We start from the raw sequence: 16,176 nt of genomic DNA on the forward strand, positions 1-16,176 counted from the left end.
TAAATTAAAGCACTGGTTTTCATTATACCCATCAATATAAAAAGAAAAACAATGAAAGATCAAGCTTGAGGAGGAAATGTACTTTTTTTTTGAAATAAATAGCAATAGCAATAGCACTTAGACTTATATACCATTTCACGGTGCTTTGACAGCCCTCTCTAAGCAGTTTACAGCGTCAGCCTATTGCCCCCAACAATCTGGGTCTTCATTTTACCCACCTCGGAAGGATGGAAGGCTGAGTCAACCTGGAGCCTGGTGAGATTCGATCTGCCAAATTTCAGGCAGCCAGCAGGCAGCAGAAGTAGAAGAGTGCAGTACTGCACTCTAACCACTGTGCCGCCACAGCTCCTGTATGTAGAGGTAGTCCTTGCTTATTGACCACTCATTCAGTGACCATTTGAAGTTATGACAGAGGTTAAAAAAAAAACCTCTTTATGTCCTGTTTACGGTAATTTATGACTTTTACAACATCTCTGTCACATGGTTGCCATTACAATCGATACATGTTGTCTTGTATCTAATGTGCGGGTTTTTTGTCTATTGAAGAGCAGAGTAATGAGAGAGAAAGAAAGAGAGAAATTCAAGAAAGTAAGCTGTTACTCTTCTACACGTCAAAAGCAATGTGATCACTATGGCGTGTGAGGTTGGAGGGAACCAAGTGATTTTTATAGGCAATTTCACCTTTGCCTGATCCTTCACACACACACACACACCACCTTCCGCTACAATCACCCTGCAGAGTGGACAGATTAGTGAGGAAGAGATTTAAAGAGAGTAAGTGGTTTGCTATTCTCTACATTGGGGTTAATGTGATTCTATCAGCAGAGGGAAAGGGACAGGCAAAGCAGAAATCCCTAGCTTTCCCAGTTGCAGACTGGGAAGACTGGGAAAAGGAGCTTTCAACAGAAGGCTAGGGATGCTTTGCGGGTTGACAATAGGTTGTTTGAACAGCCTGTCCCTGGTTCCCAGCCTCAGCTGCAGCATGATTGCATTGAATTCACATTGAATGTGTACAAGACACCAAGCTGGCACTCAAGGATTCCTAAGGTCAGGATAGTGGTTTGTAGGCAAACGAAACCTACAGCTATGAAACTGACTAGTCTTGTCTCTTTCTAGCTGAAAAGCACAATCACTGTCTTCTAATTTCTTCTTTAGCAAATGCTTCGCTTAGTGGCAGAGTAGCTGGTCCTAGTTAGATTCATTAAGTGATGACTATCTACATATACAAAAATATTTATCATTCTTATGATTCTTATAAGGCAAAATTTAAGACTGATTTCAACCAAAAAGAGGATGAACTCAGTATGACATGATGATTTTTAAGCAGTCTGGTTATATGGGAAATTTTCCAATGCTTTTTTGTTTTACACAACATTTTATATTCATATCCTGACATGATGGCACAGTGGTTACAATGCAGTATTGTAGGCTAACTCTGTCTACACCCAGGAGTTTGATCCTGACAGAGCTTAAGTTTAACTCAGACGTCCATCCTTCCAAGGTCAGTAAAATGAGGATCCAGATTGTTGAGGGCAATATGCTGACTCTTAGAGAGGGCTGTAAAGCACTGTGGAGCAGTATAAAACTCTGAGTGCTATTTCTATATCCTTTTCATTCTGAACTAGTCCATCTTTATCTGTTCTCCCTGGCTTTCTTATCTGTGAGATTCCCAGGACTTGACATTCGGATTTGGCAGCAACATCAGAGGATCATCTTCTGATAAATCAGCTGTCTTCTTTGGAATTCATGCCAGGGTCTTATGTTCCTTAAAACTTTTAGTTTCTCCAAGATAGCCTCTATAGGTTCATGTCTTCCTTCAGAGGCAGTTGTCTGGCTTTACTAATGCTCAGATACTCAAATTAAGGGATGCTGTCCAAGATTCAAGGTCCATATTTTGAGACTCTCAAAAAGGTATCGCTGAACCGTACTTTATGGTAGAAGAGAAAAAAGGAAATTATGAAAAGCATTTATATTGATCATATTTATGTTAAATGGTGGTAATGGACACCATCATTTACATAACTTGACCTATCTACTTTTTATAGTAACGTCCCTGAACTATAAAAGCCTATGCGGTCTTGCTTTAAATGGACCTCCCGTAGGGCTTTAATCCCTTCTCAAAGTGAATGGGGCCAAATGGTCAGCTTCTTTATATTTGGAAAGACTCGGGTACAAAATGTACCCTAGTATTTTAAAACACTTAAGATACCTTTAAGTCTTAACATTTCTGAGCCCCCATCCAAACACCATTTCTACCCACTATTGAAGTACAGCTTTTGATGAATAGAAACTGTAAATTCCCATGAGAATGTAAACATCCATGTAAACTTCAATTAATGATTTCTATATCGGTTTCACAGAAAAGCTTCAGAATTATTTCAAAGGCAAATACAAGAAAACTGTGGCCTTCTTTAGCATAAGGATATGCTTATTACTTTTTTGTTGTTGGCATGGAAGAAAATCTGCACTTGGCATAGAGTTTATAAATATTTAGACCACATTGTTTGAACTGGGAAGTCTACACAGAAATCTTGTGTCTTCTGCCTCTGATTAAATGCAAAATATTAAAAATGATCAGGTCTATTTAGATCATAGATCATTTCTATTTTCTGAAATAGAATGTAAATTAAACCATTAGATACTTTAAAATTCCGTGTACTTAAATTTAAAGGAAAAATTAAACTACGAACTTATTTAAAAGATGTAAGTTAGGATTTGAAATATAAGCAGCAAGAAAAAAAGGCATGACTCTAAAGTTGTATCACATAAATGAAGTTTGATTAAATGGCATTTGGGTAATTAAATTAATTATTCACATTTAAACTTGAAGTGCAAGATTGTTATTGGTTCAGACATCAACCACAGAAGCAAAATTATTAGCATCTCTCAAGGTCCTACTTTAAGCAATTCTTACTATATTATATAAGTGCATTTCAACCAATTATGAAAAAAAAGAAACTTACGTAGTCTTGAGAGTGTGTTGGCTTCTGTGTAACAGAGTTTCAGTTTACTATTTAGTCTGCAATAAAACATTACACATATTTAAGCTGATGTCCCAGCTGCCTCCCCTACCCATTTACTTTCTATAACTGTTAATCATTTCTGCAAATAAAATGTAAGAGACCCATGGAGCAGTAGAACAGTTGCTGAAAATCCATATACATTACTATCACACATTTACAATTGTTTTTGTATAAATTATGAAAATCTGAGTAAAGAGAATGAAGCTGAAATTAAAATAAATGGGATGATATAAAATATTGAATGCAGAATAGAGACCATATGAACAAAAAGAAATTCAATACTGAAACAAGTCTACACTATGTATAGCACATCATTAGAAGAAATTGCAGTGTTTATAAATATATTACAAATATGTGAAGAGTACAGGTACGTTTGTTATAGCTATAGATAGAAAAATTGAAATCTGAATACTAAATAAAAGGTCTACAAATCACTAAAACAGACCATTCCCAGATAATGATTTGTCATTTAACCCTATTACTGCCATAATTGAAAAGTGCATAAATGAGGAATATATATTCATGCTCAATTGACTTGCAAATTGAGTTAGCATTTTCTTTTCTTTAGACTTTAGAGGCTTTCCTTAAAGGTAGAAATCAGGAAATATCTCTAACTTAAAAGTATATATTTTGGGGGAAGTATAGCAGGCCAAATAGGGAAATAAATATGTCACATTTCAGTTAAATGTGCATCGGGGAAGAGAATATTGTACAATTCATTTAATCTCGTCAACCACAATTCCAGTCAAATATTCATGCTGGGTTAACATCACAAAAACCAACTATTCAAAAGTCGCTATGTGCAAAATGCAGAGTTTTCACATGAGGAGAAAAAAGAAAACTTTGACTGTGTTGCCCTTTTCCTTTTATCCAAATCGGTATTATGAGTGACATGTCTGCTGTACCAATCTTTGAAAGGTATGTCCTATTGACAGTGTGATCTGAAATGGAGTGGCTTGGTTTTATTCCCCAATCTCTCTTTCTCACAGGTATAATGCCTTTAGGTATCTCTCTCTGTGTGAGAAAGAACCAGGTAGACATACAGTATCTGGATTTTGATGTTCACACAAGATAACAAACTGAGACTGTTTCAGACTAAATTTAACTCCCTTGATGTTAGTTGACCAAGCTCATTGACCCTGTCAAGTACACTTTTGAAAGTGGAACTTGGCTTTATTTAATTCTGCAAATGCTACCTTGCAGCACAAAAGCTTCTACGAGCCTGTTCTTTCAAACATCATGTTTTGAAAATTCTTTTTCTGATAAATCTGCTCTCTTTTTTAATAAAAGAGTTTATATAAAGAGTTTTAATAAAGTGAATCTTTTTCAGACAATCTCAAATCCCCACTGCTGTTGGCAAAAGCCAACTCAAATAACCAAATGCCTGAGTGTAAATACCATTAAACTCATTAGCCAATTCAAAGTAGACCTCAATGCTAAAACATTTTACCGTGCTTCATTAAATTTGCATTTCCTCCTTTGTGGATTGTATTTTGAATTTGATTGCTAATATTCCCAAGTGAAATCATTAGAATCTATTGTGGTTTCACCAATGAAATTAACTGAATGCTTAAATCCTGGGTGCTGTATTTGTGCATTACTAAAAACTCTTTTGATCAGCAGACATTGTTGTATGAATGGTGCAGTTTACTTCACCAAGATGCAGCCATTAAAGACCTATTACATTAATAGAGATTCCTTTGAGCTGATATTGACTCCTGGTGAATTCCTGGACAGGATCTATCTTTTCTTGGCACAATTTCAAATAACTTGATATTGTTTATCAATCTAGCCCAAAGCCCTGAGATTTCTCAATGGTTTTCCATCAAGTACTAGCCCCATCCATCCCTGTTTATTTTAAAAAACTCAGCCAAGGTCAAATAGATATTGTCACCTACTATATTAAAGGTCCCTTATTGAAACATACTCCTAAACATATATTCTAATTCTTCTAAATCTTCTGCAGTCTCTCTTATAAAAACCATACACTCCCTGCTAACTTCTAAAGTACTACAAAATAGGTTTACAATGAGATTTGTGACCCATGTGCTGCCTTTTGAGTTGAGAAGGGAATCTCATCCAGTTATGAACATTATTCAGTGAACAATATAAATCCATGTGTACAATTTGTACTTTTATTCATTTTAAAATAACAAAAGCAATACAATAAGTGACGGGAGAAAATAAAGCAATTTTTATTCGGGCATTCCTACAAGTCTTTGGAACATTTGAAGCAACATGACAGCTATTTATCACTTTCAAGATTTGTTTTGATTAACATACATTTCCGTGGCTATGTAATGTATCACCAGAATATGTAAAGTAATGTTTCATTGGCATATTGGTCTCCAGTGAAATATAAATATTAAACATTGCTTAGAGATGCATTTTTCTGAAGCATATTTTCTCAACCATAAATGGTTTCAGTAAATCACATTTGGAAACAATGAAACATTTGCTATTATAGGCTTGTTATTACAGACTTGATTCAATGATTTCATATCATTTGAGGTGCAATCTATTCCATTTTATTTATCTATATTTTAGAAGTTAAAGCAGAAACTTTATAAAAGTGATAACTGTGGTCTTTATATCTGCTGATTTTTGTTGTTGTTAGTTGTGAAATAGTGTCTGACCCATCGCAACCCCAAGGGCAATGTTCCTCCAGGCATACCTGTCCTCTACCACCCTCTGGAGTCCATTTAAGCTCACACCTACTGCTTCAATGACTCCATCAAGCCACCTCATTCTCTATCATCCCCTTCTTCTTTTGCCCTCAATCTTTCCCAGCATTAGGCTCTTCTCCAATGAGTCCTTCCTTCTGATTAGGTGGTCTAAAAAAAAAGTTAAGCAGGAAAAAAGATCTATTTTTAGAGTGTTTAGAATAAAAAAAATCCAAAGTGTTTATATCTGTGGATTTTTTTTTTACCCTAAACACTCTGAAAAATAAATCTTTTTTCCTGCTTAACTTTTTTTAATGAAAACAATTTACAAAGTGTTAAAACTATTATCCTACAATCTTATGTATTCAGTTCAGAGCCTAGCAAAGAAAGTTTTGCAAAAACCCAGACCTATGAAACAGAGCAGAATGAAGAATCAGTAAGTACAAACCTCTTAGAAACCTCTCTGGAGCATGAGAGGATGTGAGATTGCTTACAAATATTCCAAACAGGTGCCCCTCATGAGGAGACTGTGAAATAGTTGTGTCTAGTGGGTTTAGAGCTCCAGAGGCATGGGAACAGACATCTTGCTCAAAGTACAGTTGATGCCTTTAAGAACACAATGTTTGCATACTTCCTTTTCTAGTAACTTTTGAAAATTGTTTCTTAACTGCTTCTCAGCTATTAGAAATCTTTGATTTGACAAGTTTTACAAGCACAGGTAGAGTTTTATTCAATACTTAAAGAAAGTTAACTACTTTCTTTAAAAAATTTGGGTGGGGACCGGCGGGGGGGGGGGGGACAAAAAACAAAAGAGTGATTAAACTTTGATTTTAGAAAGTTTCAAATGGACTATGGGTTCAGACTTGAAATAAGATTTTGGAATTAATTCTAAAGAATTCTTCCTATGAAAAAATGATTTCCTATTATTTATTTTTTTAAATAAGATTTTTTTTTAAATTGGATACTAGAAGGAACTAATGATTACAATTAAAGGAAAATAACGGTCAGGTGCAAGGAACCAAGAAGGACAGAATGAGCTACTCAGAATAGCTTCATTATTGTTTGCCAGGTGATGAGGATTTAATGGTTGCAGCTGATGTAAGGTTGTAATCTGTAAAATGATGCAATGAGGATGATTCAGTAATACAGACATCACCTCTTTAACACTCTGGTGGAGAACGCACAAGTCATTTACCCCTTTAAGATGTGTCTATTTAAAGGAGGCCAGTGAGAGGGTGTGTGTGTCTCTCTCCTAGTGTATCTCTTCTCTCTTTGTGTATCTCATTTTCTCTCCTTGTGTTCGTAGGTGAGTGGTAAGGAATTTATCTCCATGTATATGTCTATATATATTTGTATATAAACCACTATTAGTTTTATAAAGGCTCTATGTGCGGTATGCTATGTCTTGCTCCTGGGTTTATCTCACAATAATAGTCAGGCTGCCCAAACTCTGATATTGTTGCTCTAGGAACAATTGCCAGACTAAAGCACATATCTGCCTATTCTCTGTGAAAGGTTAGAGAGGGTCTGCCCCAACTCTTTTCCTACATACCAAGGATTCCAGGCTAATCTGCCTCTTAGCTCCTTGGGAAAAATCCTCCCTCCTGCAATTCTGCACTACATTGATTTAAACATAAACTTGATTTACAATTACAGAATAAAGCAAATGATGATGCTTTATAGATTTATTTATAGATAGATCGGACATGGGAAGAAGAAACCATTTGTTGCATTTTAGGAGGAGATAAACTACTAAAATTGTTTGTACTTGTGATGAAGCAGAAATTCACTTCTTTATACATTTTTTTGGTTACTATATTCTTATTTTTTTTCTTTTCTATTTTCTCTCTTTTTTGCACCTTCTATTCTTTCTTTTTAGTCTACTTTTTTAGTTTGGGTTAGTTTTTACTGTTGAAATTATAGGTAGTCCTTGATTGACAACCATGACTGAGCCCAAAATTTCTGTTGCTGGGACAATTATTAAATGTGTTTTGTCCCATTTCATGACTTTTCTTGCCACAGCTGTTAAAGTGATTCACTGCAGGTGTTGAGTTAGTAACTTGGTTGTTAACTGAATCTGGCTACCCCATTGATTTTGCTTGTCACAAGATTGCAGAAAAGGATCATGTAACCATAGGATACTGCAACTGTCATAAATATGAGTTAGTTGCCAAGAGTCTGAACTTTGATCATGTGACAATTGAAATGCTTCAAATCACACATGCGTCCTTACCTCTTGCGACGCCTCCACTATGCTCCAGCTGCTCAGAGTATCGCACCTGCGCCGTGCGCTCCGTGGGTATGCACGGAAGCATCGAAGAGCTCAAATACAACTAAGGAGCTTGGGTCGCCGTACCAGAATGGTATCCTAACCTGTACTGGGGCATACCGCCTGCAACCCACCACTGCTGCAAATCGTAAAGTCTGAAAAATGTATTTTTCAATGCTGTTGTAACTTTGAACGGTCACTAAATGAACTTGTAAGTCAAGGACTCTCCGTATTTAAAAAGGATTAGGAGCAACTGAAGGTGGGGGCATTTATTTCCTTTATGTGTCTATGTTGTCTGAGCATGCATATGTATGTATTGTATATAACTCTGTGCATGTGCCATATGTGTCTCCTCAGTAAAATGATTTCAGAACCAAACCTTATAAAAGTAACATTTTTTTTAAAAAAAGGAGGATTATATTCTACTAGAAATCTATCCAGGGGAAAATTAAGTCAGCCACTGTCCATGGAGGGGGAAAATGGTTGTTTTTAATACTTAATTGCTACCTTGCTTGAATAAAATAAGTAGCAGCAATGAAGAAAGGAAGTCATTTGCAGGGGGTTTCATTTAAAATGGTATCAATACAATAGTAGAGTTGGAAGGGACATTGGAGGTCTTCTAGTCCAACCCCCTGCCTAGGCAGGAAACCCTATACCGTTTCAGACAAATAGCTATCCAACATCTTCTTAAAGACTTCCAGTGTTGGGGCATTCACAACTTCTGGAGGCAAGCTGTTCCACTGATTAATTGTTCTCACTGTCAGGAAATTTCTCCTCAGTTCTAAGTTGCTTCTCTCCTTGATTAGTTTCCACCCATTGCTTCTTGTTCTACCCTCAGGTGCCTTGGAGAATAGTTTGACTCCCTCTTCTTTGTGGCAACCCCTGAGATATTGGAACAATGCTATCATGTCTCCCCTAGTCCTTCTTTCTCTTAAGCTAAACATACCCAGTTCCTGCAACCGTTCTTCATATGTTTTAGTCTCCAGTCCCCTAATCATCTTTGTTGCTCTTCTCTGCACTCTTTCTAGAGTCTCCACCTCTTTTTTACATCGTGGCGACCAGAACTGAATGCAGTATTCCAAGTGTGGCCTTACCAAGGCATTATAAAGTGGTTTTAACACTTCACGTGATCTTGATTCTATCCCTCTGTTGATGCAGCCTAGAACTGTGTTGGCTTTTTTGGCAGCTGCTGCACACTGCTGGCTCATATTTAAATGGTTGTCCACTAGGACTCCAAGATCCCTTTCACAGTTACTACTACTGAGCAAGGTATCACCTCTACTGTACCCGTGCATTCCATTTTTGTTGCCTAAATGTAGAACCTTACTCTTTTCACCATTGAATTTCATTTTATTAGATAGTGCCCAATGTTCAGGTTTGTCAAGATCCTTCTGTATCTTAAGCCTATCTTCTGGAGTGTTTGGCTATTCCTGCCAGCTTGGTATCATCTGCAAATTTGATGAGTTCCCCATTTATTCCCTCATCCAAATCATTGATGAAGATGTTGAAGAGTACTGGGCCTAAAACAGAGCCTTGGGGTACTCCACTGCATACTTCCCTCCATGTAGGTGCAGTTCCATTGAGAACTACACGTTGAGTGTGGTTGGTCAGCCAGTTATGAATCCATCTGGTGGTGATGCTGTCTAACCCACATTCTTCTACTTTATCTAGTAGTAGGTTATGGTCTACCTTATCAAAAGCCTTACTGAAGTCCAAGTAAACTATATCAACGGCATTCCTCTGGTCCACTAATTTTGTCACATTATCAAAGAATGCAATAAGATTAGTCTGGCATGATCTGTTTTTGATAAATCCATGTTGGCTTTTTGCTATTATTTTGTTTGTTTCTAGGTGTTCGCAAATTCGTTACTTGATTATTTTTTTCAGAATCTTTCCTGGTATTGAGGTTAGGCTGATAGGTCTGTAGTTTCCTGGATCTATCAGTATTGCTAGAGGTCTAAAGACCAGCTCTGCCAAGTCAGCCAGTTTTCAAAGTAATTATCAAGTAACAAGAAAGTCCTGATGTGTCGTTTTTTTCTTCTGATAAGAGTAGAAGAGAGAAAGGAAAGGATTTGTTAGTGCCAATGCTACCAGTACTTTTTTCCAACAAATTGTTCATGATGAGATAGAGAAAGGACCTTAACTTTCTCTTTAATACTTTCAACATCACCAATTTTTTATTAGTGAGATAAAGCATCTTTTCCAACCAAGTAAAATTTCATGGTAATGTAAAACTAGCCCACTAGCTGTCATGGACAAAAGAAGAGGAAAGAAAGCATGATAACAATGTCCATGGCTGTTCAATTTAACTTACCTGTTTCATCTGTCCGGAAGCACATCAAGCAGAATATCAGTCCTGAAGAATAAAGGCTTTCCTACAATATTTTGGAAAGCTTCTTTTCTCAGGCTTGATTCCCATAGCATGCTTAATATTTAATAACTGCTAAGAAATATTTTTTTTTAAAAAAAAAAGCATTCAGAGCTGTACAAAACTCTTCAATGTGGAACTCTCTTGAAATATTCCTAGCTTAAGTCATCAAAATAGAAATATTTCAAGACAGTTTGTCCTTGACAAATCTCTGCATTCGGAACTGCCTTGAAGCTCTTTCTCGGAACTTCACTTTTGGAAACAGCCCAGAGTGAACTCTGTTGTGGGACATTGCTACCTATCTCCCCCCACTCATGAGTATAACCTTGTTGCTTGTGTTTTTTACAATTTATATTGTTCCGTTTGTTTCCTAGTATGATTTGATTGCTTATTAGTAGCCTATGACTATCACTAAGTGTTGTATCTTATGATTCTTGATGAATGTTTTTTTAATTTATCCTTTTTTTCCTTTTCTTTTTGTCTTTTTTTCATTTTATGTACACTTAGAGCATATGCACCAAAGACAAATTCCTTGTGTGTCCAACCACATTTGGCCAATAAAGAATTCTATTCTATTCTATTCTATTCTATTCTATTCTATTCTATTCTTTTTTAATATTTTTTTTATTTTCAAGCAAACACACAACACATATAACATAAAAGCCTCTTCAACTACATACAGTGTGTAGATTGGTTACAAGGTCTTTCTGCATCCTTTCCATAGTCATCACTTGAATTTTATCAAAATTCACATATTGTCAATCAAGGTATCTTTGTATACATTGTTATTATGCTGCCTGTCAGGCCTGTAGTTATGTTCTTTTTAGGATCTTTGGCCTGCCACACTTTCTTATAATTTTCTATGCTGTTTCAATAGTGTAGTAGTTGGGAGGGGGGAATAGAAAGGAGTAGGATTGTGGAATGTATTGTTATGGATTTTCTTAGAAGCACAAGGTCGTCTTTTGTCTCCGCACCTCGACACCTGGCCGGAAGAAGAGGGGTGTACATGCCAGCGTGGAAGATGAAGATTGGACCATGTGATGAATTATGGGGTGTGATGATGAACTTTTAACTGGGTGAACTCACAGGATGTACATTAGAGTTGAAATTTCACAGCATAATGCCAAAATGTCTGTCTTATTAAATTGGAGTTTTAAGGATCACTTTGCCTTGGACAATGGTTTAATTCTGCATGATATTTGGAACGCTGACACTGCCATTGTTTGATCATCACTATTGTCTCTCCATTTTAGACAAGGTATTCTAAATCTATAACCATTAATATTATAATGATTCATTGTATCATCTTCAATATATCCAATAATAAAGGGTTATTTTTTTATCCTATTCTAAGTCATTCTATTATTTTAGCATTGATAACTTTCTCTAATAATTTTCAATTCCATGTTTTTCCCATTATTAGTATCATCAATCTAATATACATGTATACAAATTGTTATAATTATTAAACATCCATTAAGCCTAGCTATTATTACATCCTTTCAACATGAGGCATATTAAATTTAAAGTAAATTTATATTATGACATTTTATTACATCATCCTGAAATCATCCAATGATATTACATCTTTATATTCTATTCTATATAGAATTGTTTATCTTTTATAAAAAGGCTTTTCAACATCATCTCCATAATCCTCACTTACAGGTTGTATAAAATTTCATATTATCAACCTAGTATATATAAATGCTTTGTTATCATTATTAATCATTTATTTGACTATAGCTATTATTACATTGTACATAGCACTAAAAATTTAACTATATTTAACTAAAATTTATTGTGACATCATTCTAAAATTTTAGCATTGATAACATTTTCTAATAATTTTCAATTCTGTGTTTTTCCCATTGTTAGTATCATCAATTTATATATATATATATATATATATATATATATATACACAAATAGTTATAATTATTAAACATCCATTAAGCCTACCTATTATTACATTCTTTCAACATAAGGCATGTTAAATTTAAAGTAAATTTATATTATGACATTTTATTACATCATCCTGAAATCATCCAATGATATTACATCTTTATATTCTATTCTATATAGAATTGTTTATCTTTTATAAAAAGGCTTTTCAACATCATCTCCATAATCCTCACTTATAGTTTGTTTAAAATTTCATATTATCAATCTAGTATATATAAATGCTTTATTATCATTATTAATCATTTATTTGACTATAGCTATTATTAAGTTGTACATAGCACTCAAAATTTAACTACATTTAACTAAAATTTATTGTGACATTTCATTACATTATCCTGTACCTTTCCAGAAATAGTGTAGTCCAATATCTCTTGCCATTTGTAAAGTCTGTATTCTAAGTGTTTTCTTGATAAGTCTTATGTGGACTTATCTTAAGAACTTGTTGTTCATTGCATGTCTTATAAGGATTCGAAACCCTCTATCTGCTCCTTTTATCAGCTTAACTTTTATTATCATTAGTGCTTCTGCCGAGACTACTCTCATTATTTCTGCCAAATTTTCTCGCCTTTCTTCATCTATGTTCTGACATCTGAAATAAAGTGCCATTTCATCGATCTCTCCTTTCCAAATTTCACACTTGTCATCTCCCTCCACTCTCAGTTTGCTATCAGTGTCAACAATTTCTTATCACTTTCATATGTCTCTGTTATTTTTTCAGCTCTGTCCTCAAACTTTTTCACTGTCCCCGTACATTCTGTATTTTGATGTATAATTTCAAGTCTCTTTTCAATTCTCTCTGTGATTGTTAAAACTTTTTGAATTTCTAAGAAAATTCTTTGCAAAGTTAGTGCCTTTTCTTCTTTACATTATGCCATTTTCCAGGTTATAAACACTGACAAAACAGCCGAGACTTTTTAGGTTTCAAACAAATTCAGTGAAGTTTTTTCAAATCAAAGCTTTATCTTTCCTTCAAAGGAACACCTGTATAAACAAAACATTTTCCACTGATCCTTTCAGTAAGCAAAGCTTATAGCTTTATCAGATATTGCCAAGCCTCTAGCCACTAGATGGCAGTGTTACCTCTCTTCCATCTGTTATTGCCTCTCTCTGTAAACTCCAAGCTCTGAAAGAGGAAAGAATTTTTTTTAAAAAAAAATACGCTCCATCCAAGCCTTACGAGAAAACTAACTTTTAATCCACGAATACAAAAAATGGAAAAAGTATAGAGGAAGAAGGAAAAAAAGAGACCAGTCCAGTTTAAAAGTAAGAGGCATTTGTAAAATTCCATCAATAAAAACCAAACTAAGTTAAGGTAGAAAAGATAACACGACAGTTTTAAACCAGAGTTAATTCACCACTTATTTTCTTCTGTCTTCAATTTTATTTTAAGCTCCAAGTCTTTTGCGTTTTCCCTTCTCTAATAATAAAAAAAAAATTCTCACCATTTCGACACACTCCTGTACTGCTTCTGTTTCAGGGGCTTGTCCCAACCTTCTGCAGCCATTTTGGCTGCTTCTCTTGTAGCTGGCAAAAAGAGTTTTCTCCTGGATCAATCAGGAGCTTTGTGATGCCACTGAGATCAGCAGGACATGCTCTTCTCTATAACTGTTCCTTCACAACAGTTTAGGTCCAAAAGGACTGTCCAGGAACAGAGATATCGACAGCAATCCTGGAGTTCCAAGATTGCATGTCGTGTCATTGCGACATCAAGACCCGCCATTCTATTCTATTCTATTCTATTCTATTCTATTCTATTCTATTCTATTCTTTGCACTGATAGCCCATTTCTGAAGTTGTTAACATGACTCCTTATCTGGGCAATTAGGAGGTCAAATGGTTCTGGAATTGACAACTGCTGTATTCTACTTATCAATGGATTCATCTACATTTTTTAGCATTTCTTTGTTGATTAAATTATTGTACAGTGTGATCTGTAGATATTCTCAGTCATCCAGGTCATGGTTGTCCTAAAGGTGCTTTTTCAGGAGGCAACTGGACTTCCTTGTTTTGTTTTGTTTTCTGAAGATGTTTCACTTCTCATCCAAGAAGATTTTTCAGCTCTGACAGGATAAGTGGGGAATGGATCAATTCTCGACTATCCTGTCAGAGCTGAAGAAGTTTCTTGGACGAGAAGTGAAAAGTCTTCATAGAAAAAACAAGGAAGTCCGGTTGCCTCCTGAAAAAGCCCCTTTGGGATGTACAAGGTTGTATTTTTATTGTTCAGGTATATAGGGAAAAAGTAGGATACTGAATATGTTCATTAATGCTCTAATGACCATAACAAATGCTCTACCTGTTTTTTGTATTCCCTGGAGAGAGAAAGTGAGGGTCTGTGCCCAAATGTGCTTGTTCTTTTGGCTTCCTTCTCACTTCAAAGTTACATTCTGCTGACAAAAAAACCCCAAAGGTATAATTTACAGCAGCTAGTGGTTAAGGCATCAGGCTAAAACTGGAAGACTCTGAGCTCTAATCCTGCCTTAAGAACAAAAGTTAGCTAGGTAACTTGGAGTCAGTCACTCTCTCACTCTTTGTCTTAACCCAACCCACCACACAGGGTCATTTTTGTAGGAAAAAAGGGGGAAAAAGGAGTATAGATATGTTTGCCACCTTGAGTTATTTTTAAAGGCAAGAGCAAAACATTTTTAAAAGGCCTGAGGGGAGAACGCAACTGGGTATTGTTACTTTGAACGCTGCTGAAACATAACAAAGGAGATTGCTCATAATGAATTTGGATTGCTACTCTTCTATTCCTGTTCCATCAATGGGAAGTTATAAACATTTGGTTTAGATTAATGGTCACGTTGCATTAGAAGTAAAAGATGCATAGCCAATCCTGATAGGACCTGATTTCTTGCATTAGGCTTCAAGGTAACTTACACAAGCTCCACTTCAGATTTAATTCTAGATGTCCTTTCCTTCTTGCACATGTGAATAAATAGGAAATGATTTCTGTTAAAGACATTTCTGGTTTCTATGAGAAGTAATCATCACAGTGCCTAATGATTGTATGTACACTCTCTAACTCAATTTTCTCAGCATTATTTAGACATGCTCTATGCTTAAGCCTGATAGAAAGACTTTCCTGTCATACCAATTAAGCCAAACTTGCAACTGCAGTCTATTCTGTTCTCCTTGCTGCTGCTTCTTGCCTGTACTTGCCTCAAGCCTCAATTCCTCCTCCAACTGCAGTGACATTTTAAAGAAAACAGTCATGCAGCTTCTTCTAGGAAATAGCAACTAATCAGACAACAAAGCCCAACCATTGCCCTGTGTTATAACAGTTGGTCATTTGTCATGAAGCGATTTCTGCAGATATAGATATATTAGGAGAAATGTGCCTGAAACCTCTCTCCTCCCCATAAAGTGGATAAACAGGATTGGCTAAAAAAAATAGCATTCTGGAATGAAAGAGTTTTAATCTGCTCATTCAGGACGTTAGTAATTTGATTCCTAAATCCATTAGAATTGCAAAACCTATGAGAATCACATAGACTAAATTAAGTTTTTAAAGCTAGTCTGTTGGACTAATTATACTATATAGAATCTGTTAGATACTTACCACAGTTATAATGGTTTCCACCAAGGTCCTCTGTTCCGGTGGGAACAGAGGTTTAATCTTATTGGTCGAAGAGTCTGACAGCTCCCTATAAAAGGGCTGCTGTCAGACTCAACCTTCGCTGGATTGTGCATAGTTGCTACTTAGTTAATAAAGAGCTGTTGTTACCGTTAACCTGTGTGTGCCCTTCCATTACCCAATCCAACAGAATCCATGTTGGTGGCAGCAAGAAGGACATAAACTAATAAATCAGTGGTGGAATAATAAAAGGCAATAAGTAATGGATATGCTGAGAAACAGTGACTCATGCAAGTAGGTACCACTTTGTGTGG

This window comes from Natrix helvetica, assembly GCF_964273705.1.
Source record: "Natrix helvetica genome assembly, chromosome: 1".
In the NCBI taxonomy this organism is placed as follows: Eukaryota; Metazoa; Chordata; class Lepidosauria; order Squamata; family Natricidae; genus Natrix; species Natrix helvetica.